This window comes from Protomyctophum bolini, assembly GCF_963924005.1.
Source record: "Protomyctophum bolini genome assembly, chromosome: 7".
Classification (NCBI taxonomy): domain Eukaryota; kingdom Metazoa; phylum Chordata; class Actinopteri; order Myctophiformes; family Myctophidae; genus Protomyctophum; species Protomyctophum bolini.
In genome coordinates this window covers 2,301,727-2,319,031 of record NC_137868.1, presented here as the reverse complement: position 1 = coordinate 2,319,031, position 17,305 = coordinate 2,301,727, and the positions used below count along the sequence as shown (strand labels likewise).

Genomic DNA, 17,305 nt, shown 5'->3' with positions numbered 1-17,305 from the left:
ACATTTAAATTACAATGCATTCACTGGGGGATAAAATATACTGTAGCCTACTGTGATAGGGAGGTTCAGTATAATACAACACAGGCCAATACTATAACAAGAGCCCATGTTTACATTGCCGTGGCGTCCACCAAGACACCAGATGAGTATAATGCAGAGAAGGAGGACATTCCTGGGTGGCGTGTAGCCCCATGTGTGCCCTCTGCGTAGGCAGGGAGAGGGCACATGGGGCTATAGGTGACGTGGTGAAGCCGCACCGCACGCCCAGCGCAAGACGCCAGAAAAGGAGTGAATGAGAAAGGAGTGCAACTGCAGCCCCGAAGCTAAAGAGATACAACATACTAGTCATAGTCAAGTTCAGCAAACTATATTAAGTGCAGGCGATCGTTTAAACAGCAATATGGAGAAACATACCTGCACCAATATAAACAACACACACACTGACACACACGCCGTATTCTGTGTGTCACACACGAGCTGACAAGAGTCTGGTGTGGCATATATGCTTACAGCGAGTCTCTCTCTGACGCCCTGTGGAAGTCCCTTCCGCAGCCCTCGGTGATATTCTCACTCCCGTGCGAGGATTTTAAATTCCCAGCAAATACACAAAACGACGTAACTACTCACCGACACAAAGACTGCTATACATTGGTAAAAGTCTATTCTCGGAGCTGGGAAGAGTCTCAGGTCCCCATGCTTCTCTAAAATGCACTATTTTAGTCATTAAATAAAATGACTCCAACCAGATCGGCGCAGGCAAAACCCGGAAATGCCTTAGTAGAAGAAATTACTGCCCGGTAAATTCAGGGTATACATTGCGTTATTAAAATGGCACAACGTGCATTTTAGAGAGAAGCTGGGGACCTGAGATGCTTCCCAGCTTCGAGAATAGACTTTTACCTTAAGGTCTAGCAGGCTTTGTGTCGGTGAATAGTTACGTCGTTTTGTTTATTTGCTGGGAATTGTAAACACTCGCACGGGAATGAGAATAATCACCAGAGGGCTGCGGAGGGGACTTCCACAGGGCGTCAGAGAGAGACTCGCTGTAAGCACTGGGCTAAGAGACAACCAGCGCGCTGACACATACGGGAGACCAGACCGGCTGCCTTTATATACTTTATACTAATCGTTGTGTCATTCTCCATAATATGCAGACCGTGGACATCATACCATATAAGTTAATGCCATCCATGGCAAGGTACTATATGCAACTTCTAATGGCAGCCCATTCATCCACAAATAAAAGTCCTCCCTGATTGTATTAAACATCAAACTCACCAACATTGCAGCTGTAGGGAAAGCTTGAATTATCCTCTTTCTATCCTCAAAGTGTTTGTTTCATAAGAATCCACTGTAGACATGTTATGAGAGGCTATACTTTGTGTCCTTGCAGGTGATTCTTCTTCCAAGTGCTGGAGTTTGGACGTTAGATAAGATATCACTCTCACCTGCCCTGTGTAGGCCTACCACCTGTTTATAATAGGACATAATTGCAGGAGGCAGCAGTAGCCTACATTGCTTTTCTGAATCAATTCCAAGCATTAGTTTTGCACAAAAAACACTGCTTGGGCTAAAAGCAGCCAAAGCCACACAAATGTGCCCAACATGTGCTGACCTCATCACATTTGTCTTTATGGCCATTTTTAGCCCAAGGAGTGTTTTTTTTTTGTGCAAAACGAATGCTTGGAATGGATTCATTCAGAATCATGAAAACCCCCTAGTTTGACATAGTTGTCACATAATGCTGCAAAAGGAAAGTTTGAAATTTTTGCCTGCATGCCATAGCTGTTAATTTAGTTTAGTTTATTAGTTTAGGGTTTTTTTTCCCCATACAAAAAAACATTCTTAGTTAATCTTTTTTTTTTTCTTATTCTGAAAAAAGAAAAAGGTATATAGACTGAAGCCTATAGGCTTATTACGTCTACCCTTTTGTCAGTTAACTTAAAATAATAAATAATAAAAAATATATGTATACCCCCTTTACATGGTTTTCAAACAAAACAGTTAATGTGTCTTATTTCTACTGAACAATGTAATATTCAAGTAAAATTATAAAAATAAAAGTGCTTACATGCTCCCCTTTATTTTTTATTTATTTTTATAAAAAAAGAAGCAAAACAATATGCTAATAATAGTCACAGTATAGTAACTTTTTCACGCAACAAACAAAATAAACAAATGGCACTTCATAGCACTATGGCCACTTGATTTGAGCCTTTACTCTGTGTATAGCTATTTCTTACTTAGTTTTTGAATACCTTCTTAAGTTTATCCTTTAGCTCCACAGTCTCTCAGTTCATCATCACATTTATTCCTTCACACCCTTTATCGTTATACAATTACTTATCACGTTGATCCTTTCTTTTTTTTTGTGTAAACATTAAAAAAATATTATAAAATTAAAAGCAAAGTTATTCAACCCAGAAATGGTTTGATATCAAATTCCTCATTTAATCTGCGAGGAGCTATATAGTATTTAGTATTTAGCACAATACTATACAACACAATACTACTGTATACAACACAATACTATACAACACAATACTACTGTATACAACACAATACTATACAACACAATACTACATGTATACAACACAATACTACATGTATACAACACAATACTATACAACACAATAGGGCTGGTAAATTAATATTAGATTTCCGAATATTCCTCAAATACGGGGGGAAAAAAATGTATATTCGATTATAAGAATTTAATTTTTTTTTTTAAATATTTGACAGGTACTGTACAACACAAAACCAATGCATCAAGTTATAAAAACTACCCATTTTTACAACAACAACAAGTCATTTTCTAGTTGTCCTCTTCCATGCTGCCATGTGGTGCAGTTGCATGTTTCTGCCATTGGGGGGAACTGTTTTACATCCATGGAGGCTAGACATTAGAGCCTGAATGGTGGCGTGGTGTTTTGATTGATTGATTTAAATATTTATTAACAGTTTGTAGAATTACAGTACATTTCAAGCACAAACTCAATACAAAGACTGTTAACTGTGAGTGGACGACCCAATAAAGCATTACACTTGTTTACAAGAGGGTCCACCTTAATGTTCAATTCATCAAAACATTTAGAGACGTACAAATATATAGACACTTCTATATAGTTACAGAACAGAACAGGAATTCATCATAAAGGAAGCAAAAAGAGAAAAGAAACATATACAGTGAGGGGAAAAGGGGTGGGGGGGGTTCAGATTTTTACGGGGGCCAGTGTCGAATTGCAGCCGTCCGTATAGGTGCCCTTTGAGAGCGGTTTTGAAGGAGTCAAGGGATTCACATGTCTTAATGACTGCTGGTAGGGCGTTCCACATTTTGGTAGTAGTGGTACTATTGAATGATATGGGCCGGATCCAAGATGCAGCCGTTTGTAATGGCTCTGAAAGGATCGCCAATCTCAATTAGCCACAACTGGGTTATGTGCTGACTCATCTCTGCATCAGAGTGACCGCAAACTTGACATCTCGGTTTCTCTCTATACACTTTACCTATCTTTTAAAAAGGACAATTCCTGGCTGTGTGGAAATACATGCTTACCTTTACCTTACTTCAGTTTGTGACTATACGACTAACTCCTCATTCCAACTCTTTCCCATCTTCTAAACAGTGGTGGAAAGTGTACTGTATACTGTATGTAGCCTAGGGCTGTCCCCGACTAAGGATTTGTATAGTCGACTGATAGATGAATAAATTTGCTGTTAGTCGACTAATAGTCGACTGAGCACCCCCACCCCCAAAATATTGCCCCAAAATATTGTATATAAAAATACAATATTTACAAAAATATACAAAAATATTGTATTATTCCACTAGGTCTGTGGGGGACATAAACACATTTGAACATTCTGACTGTTCAAATCTCCAATGTGCATGTGGAGTGTGTCTGCCTGTGTGGCAATGTGCCACTGCCTGTGACTTGAATCGCACAGTGCGCTGGCCTGATATTATTCACAGCTCAACTAATTATCATCATAATTAACCATCACAACATCAATAACAAATACTTTTTTTTATTTATTTTTTTAACATCGACTGAGAGGCTTGTCATTAGCCAGATTGAGCACAGCAGGTGAGATTGAGATTCTGGAGTCTATCAGGCCAGCGCACTGTGCGATTCAAGTCACAGGCAGTGGCACATTGCCACACAGGCAGACACACTCCACATGCACATTGGAGATTTGAACAGTCAGAATGTTCAAATGTGTTTATGTCCCCCACAGACCTAGTGGAATAATACAATATTTTTGTATATTTTTGTAAATATTGTATTTTTATATACAATATTTTGGGGCAAAAAAAAAAAAAAAAAAAAACCTTTTTTTTTTTTTTTTTTTTTAATGAACATCGACTAAGAGGTGGTCAGTCGACTGAGACCCGTTCCGATCGATTAGTCGACTATTCGACTAATCGAGGTCAGCCCTAGCCTACTACTTATTTCTTTAAATATATATAATATATTAATAATAATGATATTCAAATACATTCAATATTCTGGCCAATCTTGTATAGACCAATATTTCAAAATGTATAAGTTGTGTGTGTCACTCTCAGTCGGCTAGTTAAACTATTCAAAAATGTTTTTCAACATGGATGGAGGCAGAGGTCATAGTTCACAGTCTCAAGTCTGTCACACGACGTGTATTGATGTTTTTATTGGCTGAATCTAAACGGGGCATGAGTTCTTTTCATAATAACTGTTCAATTGAGCGCTGTAGCGCCACCCTTTGGCCAATGTGTGTAAAAAAAAAAAGTAACTTGCATGGTTATGCCAGGAGAGGGCGTAGTAGCAGTAATATTATTAATAAAACTAACCAATTCAATAGAGTGCCTATACACCCTGTGTGCTTGGGAATCATTTAAAACAGTGGTTCTCAACCAGTGAATCATTTAAAACAGTGGTTCTCAACCAGTGAATCATTTAAAACAGTGGTTCTCAACCAGTGAATCATTTAAAACAGTGGTTCTCAACCAGTGAATCATTTAAAACAGTGGTTCTCAACCAGTGAATCATTTAAAACAGTGGTTCTCAACCAGTGAATCATTTAAAACAGTGGTTCTCAACCAGTGAATCATTTAAAACAGTGGTTCTCAACCAGTGAATCATTTAAAACAGTGGTTCTCAACCAGTGGTCCAGAAAAAAATACCACAATGTAAAGATACAAGTATAAATGCACCCTTTAAAAATATAGTATTCAAAATTGTAATAAAAGTATAGTAAAGTTAAGTAAAACTAATGAAATAATGAAACCTATGAATGATTGATTAAACATTTTAGTTTACTAAAATATAAATAGCAAGGCTTTACGGAAAAAAAAACCTGTAACTGTTTTGTGTTTTTTACAAAACTAACTAAAAACCAAAGTATGTTCACGTACAAGGAATTTGACTGAGCGTATTTCCCTCTGACATGAGAACTAATAATAATAACAATGCATTTTATTTATAAAGCGCTTACGAATCTCAACGTGCTACAAGGATTAAAAGCATGGCAAAATAAATAAAATAGAATACAATAAATTAAGTGTAAGCTACATCATAAGCTGTAAAACATGTTTAGGGAAAAGCTTTCTTAACCCATTCTGAACGGGAACCCATTTTGGTGTATAGCATCATGTTATGCTTTAGCTATTGAAAAATAGCAGATCTACAAGCTCATAGCGCGCCACCGAGTGGCGCGCTATGAGCTTGTAGGTCTGCTATTTTTTGAAAAATCGAAGAACGACTGACATTTTTAGAATCTGATCTCAGGTCAGAATGGGTTCATCAGACCAGTGTGTGTCCAGTGGAAACCCCATATGAATCTGATCTCAGGTCAGAATGGGTTAAAACTATACTGGAATAATGAAGTGATAGCCTGAAAATGCAGCATACTATAGGGAAATTATGTATAATGTTATTGTATGATCAACTGATACATTTTGTACAGGTATTGATAGTCATAATTAGTAATAATTAATGAATTAATATTATTGTATTTATGTTAAGATTAAAAATGTGAACCAAATGACATTACTCAGCAACAACATGAATTATAATGATCAGGCAATGAGACAATAACAACAATAATAATGTGTATTCTAACGGTTATGTAGTGGGGGGGGGGGGGGTGGGTTTGGTCTAGGGTGGAATTCTCGTATCTGACTTTTGTTTTGTGAATCTGTTTATGTTAATGTAATGAGTAGTATTACGATTCATGTTCTGTTGTAAGTAGGATAGGGATAGGCATTTATAAGCTTTTATCTTCTGCCTTATTCCTGTTGATCATCTTCATGTTTTTGTTTTGTTTTTATAACAGCTTACATTCATTGTCTTTAAATATTGTATTTGAAACTGAAGGATGATCAAATAAACTAAACAAAAAAAAATGCTTACTTGTTTTATTAGAGTCATTATACAGAGAAGGGAGTGACATTGAGTTAATTAGTTCCACCCACGCTATATATGATCACATTTTACAATTAATAACAGTCTAAAACAATTCTGTTGTGTAAATAATAAGAACGTAATCCAGTGACCAGGCGAGAGTCGTAACCAGAGGAGATGAAACTCTAACTTCAGACCACACAGATATTCAGAAGCAGGAGTTATCAGACCTGTTCAGAGGAGATGAAACTCTAACTTCAGACCACACAGATGTTCAGAAGCAGGAGTTATCAGACCTATTCAGAGGAGATTAAACTCTAACTTCAGACCACACAGATGTTCAGAAGCAGGAGTTATCAGACCTGTTCAGAGGAGATGAAACTCTAACTTCAGACCACACAGATGTTCAGAAGCAGGTGTTATCAGACCTGTTCAAAGGAGATGAAACTCTAACTTCAGACCACACAGATGTTCAGAAGCAGGAGTTATCAGACCTGTTCAGAGGAGATGAAACTCTTACTTCAGACCACACAGATGCTCAGAAGCAGGAGTTATCAGACCTGTTCAGAGGAGATTAAACTCTAACTTCAGACCACACAGATGTTCAGAAGCAGGAGTTATCAGACCTGTTCAGAGGAGATGAAACTCTTACTTCAGACCACACAGATGTTCAGAAGCAGGAGTTATCAGACCTGTTCAGACAGATTAAAGTCTAACTTCAGACCACACAGATGTTCAGAAGCAGGTGTTATCAGACCTGTTCAGAGGAGATGAAACTCTAACTTCAGACCACACAGATGCTCAGAAGCAGGAGTTATCAGACCTGTTCAGAGGAGATTAAACTCTAACTTCAGACCACACAGATGTTCAGAAGCAGGAGTTATCAGACCTGTTCAGAGGAGATGAAACTCTTACTTCAGACCACACAGATGTTCAGAAGCAGGAGTTATCAGACCTGTTCAGACAGATTAAAGTCTAACTTCAGACCACACAGATGTTCAGAAGCAGGTGTTATCAGACCTGTTCAGAGGAGATGAAACTCTAACTTCAGACCACACAGATGTTCAGAAGCAGGTGTTATCAGACCTGTTCAGACAGATTAAACTCTAACTAGCTTCAGGACTCGTCCTATACAAGTCGTAGCTTGTAGATCGGCTATTTGAGACAGAGAGATTTGGTGTAGAGTAGACTAGAGGGGGGAAAAGGAACTGACCAAGTACAGAGCCCTGGGAGACACCGCTTTACGTTTGGTTTCTGTTTCATTACTAAACCAATAATGTGTGTGATTATGTCATGAAGTATTCTAAGCCTGTCTGTCTGTCTGTCTGTCTGTCTGTCTGTCTGTCTGTCTGTCTGTCTGCCTGCCTGCCTGCCTGCCTGCCTGTCTGTCTGTCTGTCTGTCCATCCTGTGTCAGATAGTGAATCTATTCGTCTGTCTGTCCGTCCTGCTCGTCTCGTCTGGGTTGAGGTCTGACCTTCATACTGATGGACTTCAGGGAATACACCCAACCTTTCCAATGATACCATTGAACACCAACAGCACCAGGTGAGCCAGTATAAGGGAATACACCCAACCTTTCCAATGATACCATTGAACACCAACAGCACCAGGTGAGCCAGTATAAGGGAATACACCCAACCTTTCCAATGATACCATTGAACACCAACAGCACCAGGTGAGCCAGAATAATCTCCCCACAGATAAACTCCATTGGGATTAGAAAGAATCTGACAACTGCCGTACCAGAACCCTCCCAGACGGAGTCTAGCACAATGTCCTGATGACCAGGTATCCTGGTCTCGGTCTACAGTGGAGAATCTCTTTCCATTGTTATAGCTCAGTGAGTCTCCTGTGTGGAGAGAGTTAAACAGAGAATGTAATGTAGTGTCTGCTGTCGTATATATGCTGCTATTAGTGTGTAGAGAGTCACAATACTGGATGTTAAAATTCGATATGATATTTGGAAAAGTATTGATATTTCCATGCAATTTTCGACCACGGCGATTTCTACGTACAAATAAAAGCTGTGCAGTCTTATGCACTTTCATAGTGTTTTTTTTATTATGCATTTTGTTTGCATCTTTTACATTTTCATAGTAACAAACTATTATTATTATTTTTTTAATTATTATTACCCTTATTATTACCCTTATTATTATTATTATTATTATAAAATCTATCTACAAGCACCGAGTGCCGCACTACGAGCTTGTAGATCTGCTACTTTTGGGGGGGGGGGGGGGGGGGGGGGGAAAGCGCAAATCTTTAAATATATATTATTTCACAGTGAACAATTTTAACTAAAATCTTTGCTTCTGGTGGAGCAACATATTTTCAGATGGGGGTCGGCGGCCAATTCAATTACATATATTCATGGGGGCCTTGACATGAATGTTTTAGAACGACTGACGTAGAACACTGTCATGATTTAGAAGACATTATTTTGTAAAATCGGCCTCAGGTCTAAATGGGTTAAAAGTCATCCCGTGACAACAACAAAGGTGATTCCTAAACATACCTGCTCCTCCGTCCGTGAAGCGATCAATGTGCAGCATGTATCCGTGGTCCTCAGCGTCGATGTAGAAGTTGCTGTACTGAGCGTGTGCAGATTTCCCACTGAAGTCCTCCATGTCCACTCTCAGCTCGCTCCTCTTGTAGGTCAAATAGTAGATGTTCTCCAGACCTAAAGGACATACAGACCAGTGTTTTATTCGCCCATGATGTTCAACCTGTCGTCATATAATTTGGTCCTGCTCATTATGTGACCAAATTTGACTGAGTTTTTTGTCATATGAAAGCAGGGAGTCATACTGTAGCTTCAAATGGACATTTTCATGTTAATTTTGACCCACCATGTTTTGGAGATATGGCTTATTGAGTAATGTCTTGCAGAGAAACACAAACAGTGAGTTGAGAAATCAGGCTTAGAAACGTTCACTTCTGTGGTCTCTGACATTACACCTATAGCTACATGTTTAAGCATTTATATCATATTTACATGTTGATTTCAGCTCTGATATTCATTTCAGACATGCTCTAGTGCAGGGGTGGGCAACTTTGACGATGGAGAGGGCCACTATATTTCCACACTAACTGTTGCTGTCGTAGCAATTGGAATCCTGAAAATGTACATGTCCATGTCATTTCAAATGCCTTTAATTATACTGGTGTTGAGAAATGAGCTACTAATTTAGACTGAAGTAAAATAAAGCGGGTCATGTTTTGCATGTTGTGGAATTGTAAACAGCCTGAAACCAATATTATATCAGTATTCTGACATTAACCTGAGGGCCGCATTAAGTGAAGGTGGGGGCCTCATGTGGCCCCCGGGCCGCCAGTTGCCCACCCCTGCTCTAGTGTGTGTGTGTGCAGCTTTTAACTCATTTTGGATGAAATATTAATAAATTCCAGTTTTTCTCCTCTGGTGAAAAGCTGGAGGCTGCACAATGGCAGGCTCTCGGTCAAATCTGGTCGCATTATGATACTACTGTTGTCTTCTCACCTAGCCAGTATTCTCCATCAGCGTTGCCAAAGCCTGTCTTGTATTGGTCCCAGGGTCTGGTGAACCCCACCGAGCCATCCATCCGTCTCTGGAAAACCTGCAGAGAGAGAGAGAGAGAGAGAGAGAGAGAGAGAGAGAGAGAGAGAGAGAGAGAGAGAGAGAGAGAGAGGGGATATAAATTCAATTGAATAACACAAGCTCTGCTTATAAAATACCGTTGACTTGATGTTATTGAGCGCGTAACAACAACGCATATCAACATACATATCTCACGTGTTTATAAAAAAGGTAAGGTGTGTACATTGAAGCAGTTTAACTGGCACGCTTCCAGACATAAAAACCTGTCAGAACTAAACTATTTAGTTTCCTGCAAAAGGTTTCTGTAAAGGTCTTTCAGAGACTATGAAGAAAGCTAGTGAAAGTAATATTTTACATTATGATAGTATAAGCATTGCTGTAGTGTAGACTAGAATGTTTGTTCAGTCAAAAACTGAACAAACCGATAAAGTATAGTAGCCTCATAGTTGTCCCAATGATGGAGAACGATGCACATACCTAAACTACACAGTTGCATCCAATTAACCAACTTTGCAGGCCGACTTGGAAAACTGTTGAAATGGACATGAGTGCATATTATTATTGTTGTAACTCAGTGAATTGTAAAAGTACTTTGCAGGTATTGTCACAGCATTATATGTTTGTTGTCATGGGGGTTTGATTGTGATTGTTTGGCACCTGGCTCTGCAGTAGGCCTACTGGTGTGATCCTCTTGACTGAGGGGAGGAAGGTACCAAGTGCTATAGAGCAGGAGGGGTGTCTGTCTGTGTTACAAGAGAGCTTGTGTTTTCTATTTATCTTGATGTTGTGTAAGGTATCTGAAATGTATTCGAATTGGTTACAGAACTATTACAGAACTGTTCCTTGGTATAGTCTTGCCTATAGTATAAGAGGGAGGGGCTCTGGAACACAATTGTGTTTTACCTAATGTAGTAAGATGACAACACGGTGACATAAAGATACAATGGTCTTGTAGGACATTGACATCATTCTTACGGTCCATTTCCCTCCGTCAGTGTCCATGTCACAGTAGACCTGCACCGCAGTGTCGTCATCGACAGGATAGACGGTGTAGACCCCGCTGACCGCTGTGTTGTCCAGGCTGTGGACGTCCGCGCAGTCCATCGGCAGGGAACTCACAGCCACCGGGCTCAGGAGACACACCACCAACACCACATGTGGAACGCCCTGCCAATAGTCATTAAGACATGTGAATCCCTTGACTCCTTCAAAACTGCTCTCAAAGGGCACCTACGGACGGCTGCAATTCGAAACTGGCCTCTGTAAAAGCTGAATTTTTATCTGTATTGTACTGTGTTTTTGTATGGACGTGGTGTTGGGTGCCTGCACAGATGCACACATGGCAGGCGCCCTACACTCTGTCTTTCTTTTTCTTTTACCCCCCTTTTCCCCTCACTGTATGTGTATGTATTTTTTCCCTTTTTGCTTTCTATATGATGAATTCTAGCTGTTCTGTTTTTTTAACTACATAGAAGTGTCTATTTGTTTGTCTCTAAATGTTTGATGAATTGAACAATGTGGACCCTGTTGTAAACAAGTGTAATGCTTAATTGGGTCGTCCACTCACAGTTAACAGTCTTTGTATTTTGTTGTTTGAGCTTGAAATGTAGGCTACTGTAATTCTGAAAACTGTTAATACATATTTCAATCAATCAATCAATCAAACCACACTGACCACAGGGAAGGGCTAGGATTTCAAATGGGATGAAAAACTAAATGTGTTGTCGTTTATATTAGCCCATTCTGACAGGAACCCATTTTGGTGTTAGCATCATGTTATGCTTTAGCTATTGAAAAATAGCAGATCTACAAGCTCATAGCGCGCCACCGAGTGGCGCGCTACGAGCTTGAAGGTCTGCTATTTTTGAAAAATCGAAGAACGACTGATATTTTTTTTAATCTGATCTCAGGTCAGAATGGGTTAATCAGACCAGTGTGTGTCCAGTGGAAACCTCGTATGAATCTGATCTCAGGTCAGAATGGGTTAATCAGACCAGTGTGTGTCCAGTGGAAACCTCGTATGAATCTGATCTCAGGTCAGAATGGGTTAAAGGCATTAGATTCAGGCATCTATGCATACACTACTAATCCAGAGCGATTTACAGTAATATAAATGTTTTTGAGTGTTTTATGTTAAATTGGTTGTTCAGTAATGAAGGAAAATTCATATAGAGAAGGCATGGCAGTTACGTTGGAGAACGATGTATCCATGAGTAACGTTCTATTTGTTTATATGTATTATGTACAATTTTGTTGAGTGTCTTGTAAGCCCGTGCGGGCTGGGCATCTTATGATGTAGGACACTTTAATAAAAACTCTATCTATCTATCTATCTATCTATCTATCTATCTACGGTATCTATCTACAGTAAGAAAAGAACACAAAGGTAAATACATGAAATGCATAGAACTAGTTATCTATGGGATCATTATGGTAAAACAAGAATCATGCAGTCTAAACAGTGGAATATGCACACAAAAATATTTGGTTCATATATTGGTCCCAGTATGAAGATATTTTCACGTTTTAAAATATATTGTATAATATTGTCACTTTAGCTATTTTTTGAAAAATCTTGAAAATGTGCCGCAAATCTTTGAATATATATATATATATTCTTTCAGATGGGGCTTCCGTTCCACGGCCAAATACAGATAATTCTGAGGGTCCTTGACATGAAAAAGGTTGAGCACCACTGGTATAGAAGAAAGTAATAAGTAAAGTAAATTAGTAAGTAAGTAAATATGTAACTCAGTTCAGGCATAAAGCGTAAGGTGTGCCTGTGTTCCTGCAACACTAGTCAAACATACAAACGGTTGTTCTCTCAAGAGGTCAGTGAAATACTCACCATCCTGGTTCAGAGAGTCCTCCAGACAGCTGGTAGGCCAACAGAGTCCTGGTTCAGAGAGTCCTCCAGACAGCTGGTAGGCCAACAGAGTCCTGGTTCAGAGAGTCCTCCAGACAGCTGGTAGACCAACAGAGTCCTGGTTCAGAGAGTCCTCCAGACAGACCAACAGAGTCCTGGTTCAGAGAGTCCTCCAGACAGACCAACAGAGTCCTGGTTCAGAGAGTCCTCCAGACAGCTGGTAGGCCAACAGAGTCCTGGTTCAGAGAGTCCTCCAGAGTCCTCCAGACAGCTGCTATAGAGAGTCCTTGGTCGAGGCTCCTTTATATATACCGTACACTTCAATGTCAACGTGTCTGTGTGGAATAATTATTATTAATTAATAATAAACCCGTGTTATCTAAATGCTGCTGCTGGGAAATGAACCTGTGGGAACTTTGCACGCTCCGTGTTCCTGCATGCAGAGCAAAGGTCTGCGTCTCACAGGATTTATCATCATCTAGGAGGTTATTAAACAAATGTGCCCGACCGGGGTGTACTTTTAAAAACTTGCTAACTCATGCTGTAGATAAGACACACTACTAGATAAGATGGAGCGTTCTCACTGCTCCAGTATTAGATGTACGATTCTTTTATTTGTTTTATTTTGAAACCACACTCACGGTAAAGTGTCCGTCACACTTTAAATCCACTCTCTCTCTCTCTCCCCCATATCACCAGACACAGTTTGAACAGTGTAGTGTCGATTGACCCCTCTGCCTTTATTATAATGCACGGTAGTGATGTCATGACATTATTGGCGCACTATACGAGCTTGTAGGCTACTGTAGGTCTGCTATTTTTGAAAAATCGTGAAAATATGTCGCACATTTGGAATATAATATATTTTTTAACTCAAATCTTTGCTTCTGGGGAAGTTCCTGGAACAACATCATTTCAGATGGGGGTCGGCGGCCAAATACATTTTTTAAGGTTCTTGACATGAAATATTGAGCACCACTGACATAGAAACATAATTATACTGTAGGTATTTCAGATTATTTTAGAAGACATTTTTTTAAATGTCGATGTCAGGCCTAAATGGGTTAAAGAGACAGAATGCAATGTTTGTTTGTTTGTACACAAACAGGTATACTCGAGACTACCAGATGATTAGCTTCATGTAGCTCAACAGTAAACAAACAGAATGTAGGCCTAGAGACTAGTCTATACTGTGGCCCCTTTTCCACCGGTTGGTTCCCAGTGGGAACCGGTTCAGTTCTTTTCCACCGGTTGGTTCCCAGTGGGAACCGGTTCAGTTCTTTTCCACCGGTTGGTTCCCAGTGGGAACCGGTTCAGTTCTTTTCCACCGGTTGGTTCCCAGTGGGAACCGGTTCAGTTCTTTTCCACCGGTTGGTTCCCAGTGGGATCCGGTTCAGTTCTTTTCCACCGGTTGGTTCCCAGTGGGAACCGGTTCAGTTCTTTTCCACCGGTTGGTTCCCAGTGGGAACCGGTTCAGTTCTTTTCCACCGGTTGGTTCCCAATAGGAACCGGTTCAGTTCTTTTCCACCGGTTGGTTCCCAGTGGGAACCGGTTCAGTTCTTTTCCACCGGTTGGTTCCCAATGGGAACCGGTTCAGTTATTTTCCACCGGTTGGTTCCCAGTGGGAACCGGTTCAGTTATTTTCCACCGGTTGGTTCCCAATGGGAACCGGTTCAGTTATTTTCCACCGGTTGGTTCCCAGTGGGAACCGGTTCAGTTCTTTTCCACCGGTTGGTTCCCAATGGGAACCGGTTCAGTTCTTTTCCAATTGTGACAAAGTAAATCATATACTGCTGCTGTGACTCGACTGCAGTAAAGGAAAGGAAAGGAAAGGTACCATGTTTACCCAGGGTAACTGGACTAAGGAAAGGAAAGGTACTATGTTTACCCTGCAGGGTAACTGGACTAAGGAAAGGAAAGGTACTATGTTTACCCTGCAGGGTAACTGGACTAAGGAAAGGAAAGGTACTATGTTTACCCAGGGTAACTGGACTAAGGAAAGGAAAGGTACTATGTTTACCCTGCAGGGTAACTGGACTAAGGAAAGGACAGGTACCATGTTTACCCTGAGGGTAACTGGACTAAGCTCAAGAACTTGTTTACAGCCAGGCCTGGCTCATAGAACATTTCATGGTAGGGGGTTCAATGCCTTGTCCAAGGGCACTTCAGCGGCGGTAATTTTAACGTGCCGGTCCGGGGATACGAACTATAGCGACCTTCCGATATCAAGATCGCTCCGCAAACCGTTCGGCCACCGCTGCCCTACATGTGTTAAAGTTAGCCTACTGTAATACTGTGACAAAGTAAGTCATTCTGCTGCTGTGACTCGACTGTACTGTTAAAGTTACTGTAATACTGTGACAAAGTAAGTCACACTGTTGCTGTGACGGCTAGACTAAACATGGTCCATAAAATTAAATACGGAGAGGTCCCAGCAGTTTTAAGAACATGTTTTTCAGGCAGGTAAACGAGGTACACAACCATTTCACCAGAGCCAGTATATTGCAGATGTGGTGCTCGCTGCTTTTAAAAGTAAAAAGGCTCATTGATTGTCACACAGTGGAACAGCCTGGAAACCAGTGTTAAACTGACCTCCAATCTGAGGACATTTAAACAGAAGACTAAACAATGGCTACTGGAAAAGGTTGCCCTATAAAAGGGTCATATTAGAGGGAAGGAGGATAGGGACGTAGGCCTACTTGTTGTGTTGTGAACTGTATGTAATGTACCTATATGTATTTGTGATGCATTTTAAAGTATTGTTCCGTTCAGTGTGAGAGGACCTCAGTGGAAACAAGTCTTTGGACTTTTCTGTGTAATCCTTGAATTGCTGATTATAATGTTGTATTATGATTGCTTTTCTAAATACATCAAATCTAATTTAATTAATGAAATTCATTCATCAGAACATTTAAATTACAATGCATTCACTGGGGGATAAAATATACTGTAGCCTACTGTGATAGGGAGGTTCAGTATAATACAACACAGGCCAATACTATAACAAGAGCCCATGTTTACATTCCCGTGGCGTCCACCAAGACACCAGATGAATATAATGCAAAGAAGGAGGACATTCCTGGGTGGCGTGTAGCCCCATATGTGCCCTCTGCGTAGGCAGGGAGAGGGCACATGGGGCTATAGGTGACGTGGTGAAGCCGCACCGCACGCCCAGCGCAAGACGCCAGAAAAGGAGTGAATGAGAAAGGAGTGCAGCCCCGAAGCTAAAGAGAATACAACATATTAGTCATAGTCAAGTTCAGCAAACTATTAAGTGCAGGCGATCGTTTAAACAGCAATATGGAGAAACATACCTGCACCAATATAAACAACAACACACACACGCCGTATTCTGTGTGTCACACACGAGCTGACAAGAGTCTGGTGTCAGTGGTGTGGCATATATGCTTACAGCGAGTCTCTCTCTGACGCCCTGTGGAAGTCCCTTCCGCAGCCCTCTGGTGATATTCTCACTCCCGTGCGAGGATTTTAAATTCCCAGCAAATACACAAAACGACGTAACTACTCACCGACACAAAGACTGCTAGACATTGGTAAAAGTCTATTCTCGTAGCTGGGAAGCGTCTCAGGTCCACAGCTTCTCTAAAATGCACTATTTTAGTCATTAAATAAAATGACTCCAACCAGATCGGCGCAGGCAAAACCCGGAAATGCCTTAGTAGAAGAAATTACTGCCCGGTAAATTCAGGGTATACATTGCGTTATTAAAATGGCACAACGTGCATTTTAGAGAGAAGCTGGGGACCTGAGATGCTTCCCAGCTTCGAGAATAGACTTTTACCTTAAGGTCTAGCAGGCTTTGTGTCGGTGAATAGTTACGTCGTTTTGTTTATTTGCTGGGAATTGTAAACACTCGCACGGGAATGAGAATAATCACCAGAGGGCTGCGGAGGGGACTTCCACAGGGCGTCAGAGAGAGACTCGCTGTAAGCACTGGGCTAAGAGACAACCAGCGCGCTGACACATACGGGAGACCAGACCAGCTGCCTTTATATAATATACTTTATACTAATCAACCCACTAATCAGTGGGTTGTGTCATTCTCCATAATATGCAGACCGTGGACATCATACCATATAAGTTAATGCCATGGCAAGGTAGGATGCAACTTCTAATGGCAGCCCATTCATCCACAAATAAAAGTCCTCCCTGATTGTATTAAACATCAAACTCACCAACATTGCAGCTGTAGGGAAAGCTTGAATTATCCTCTTTCTATCCTCAAAGTCTTTGTTTCATAAAAATCCACTGTAGACATGTTATGAGAGGCTATACTTTGTGTCCTTGCAGGTGATTCTTCTTCCAAGTGCTGGAGTTTGGACGTGCTCTAGATAAGATATCACTCTCACCTGCCCTGTGTAGTGTGTACCACCTGTTTATAATTAGGACATAATTGCAGGAGGCAGCAGTAGCCTACATTGCTTTTCTGAATCAATTCCAAGCATTAGTTTTGC

General features: G+C 40.5%; 1 pseudogene across 1 annotated transcript; it reads right to left on the bottom strand.

The window, feature by feature from the left end:
• Positions 1 to 7,756: 7,756 nt before the first annotated feature.
• LOC308318914 (microfibril-associated glycoprotein 4-like) lies at positions 7,757 to 12,942 on the bottom strand (annotated as a pseudogene). Its single transcript, XR_013966207.1, has 5 exons — positions 12,813 to 12,942; positions 10,940 to 11,131; positions 9,887 to 9,983; positions 8,903 to 9,067; positions 7,757 to 8,233 (listed from the first exon to the last, which is right to left on the bottom strand). The product of XR_013966207.1 is annotated as a microfibril-associated glycoprotein 4-like (transcript).
• Positions 12,943 to 17,305: the final 4,363 nt, after the last annotated feature.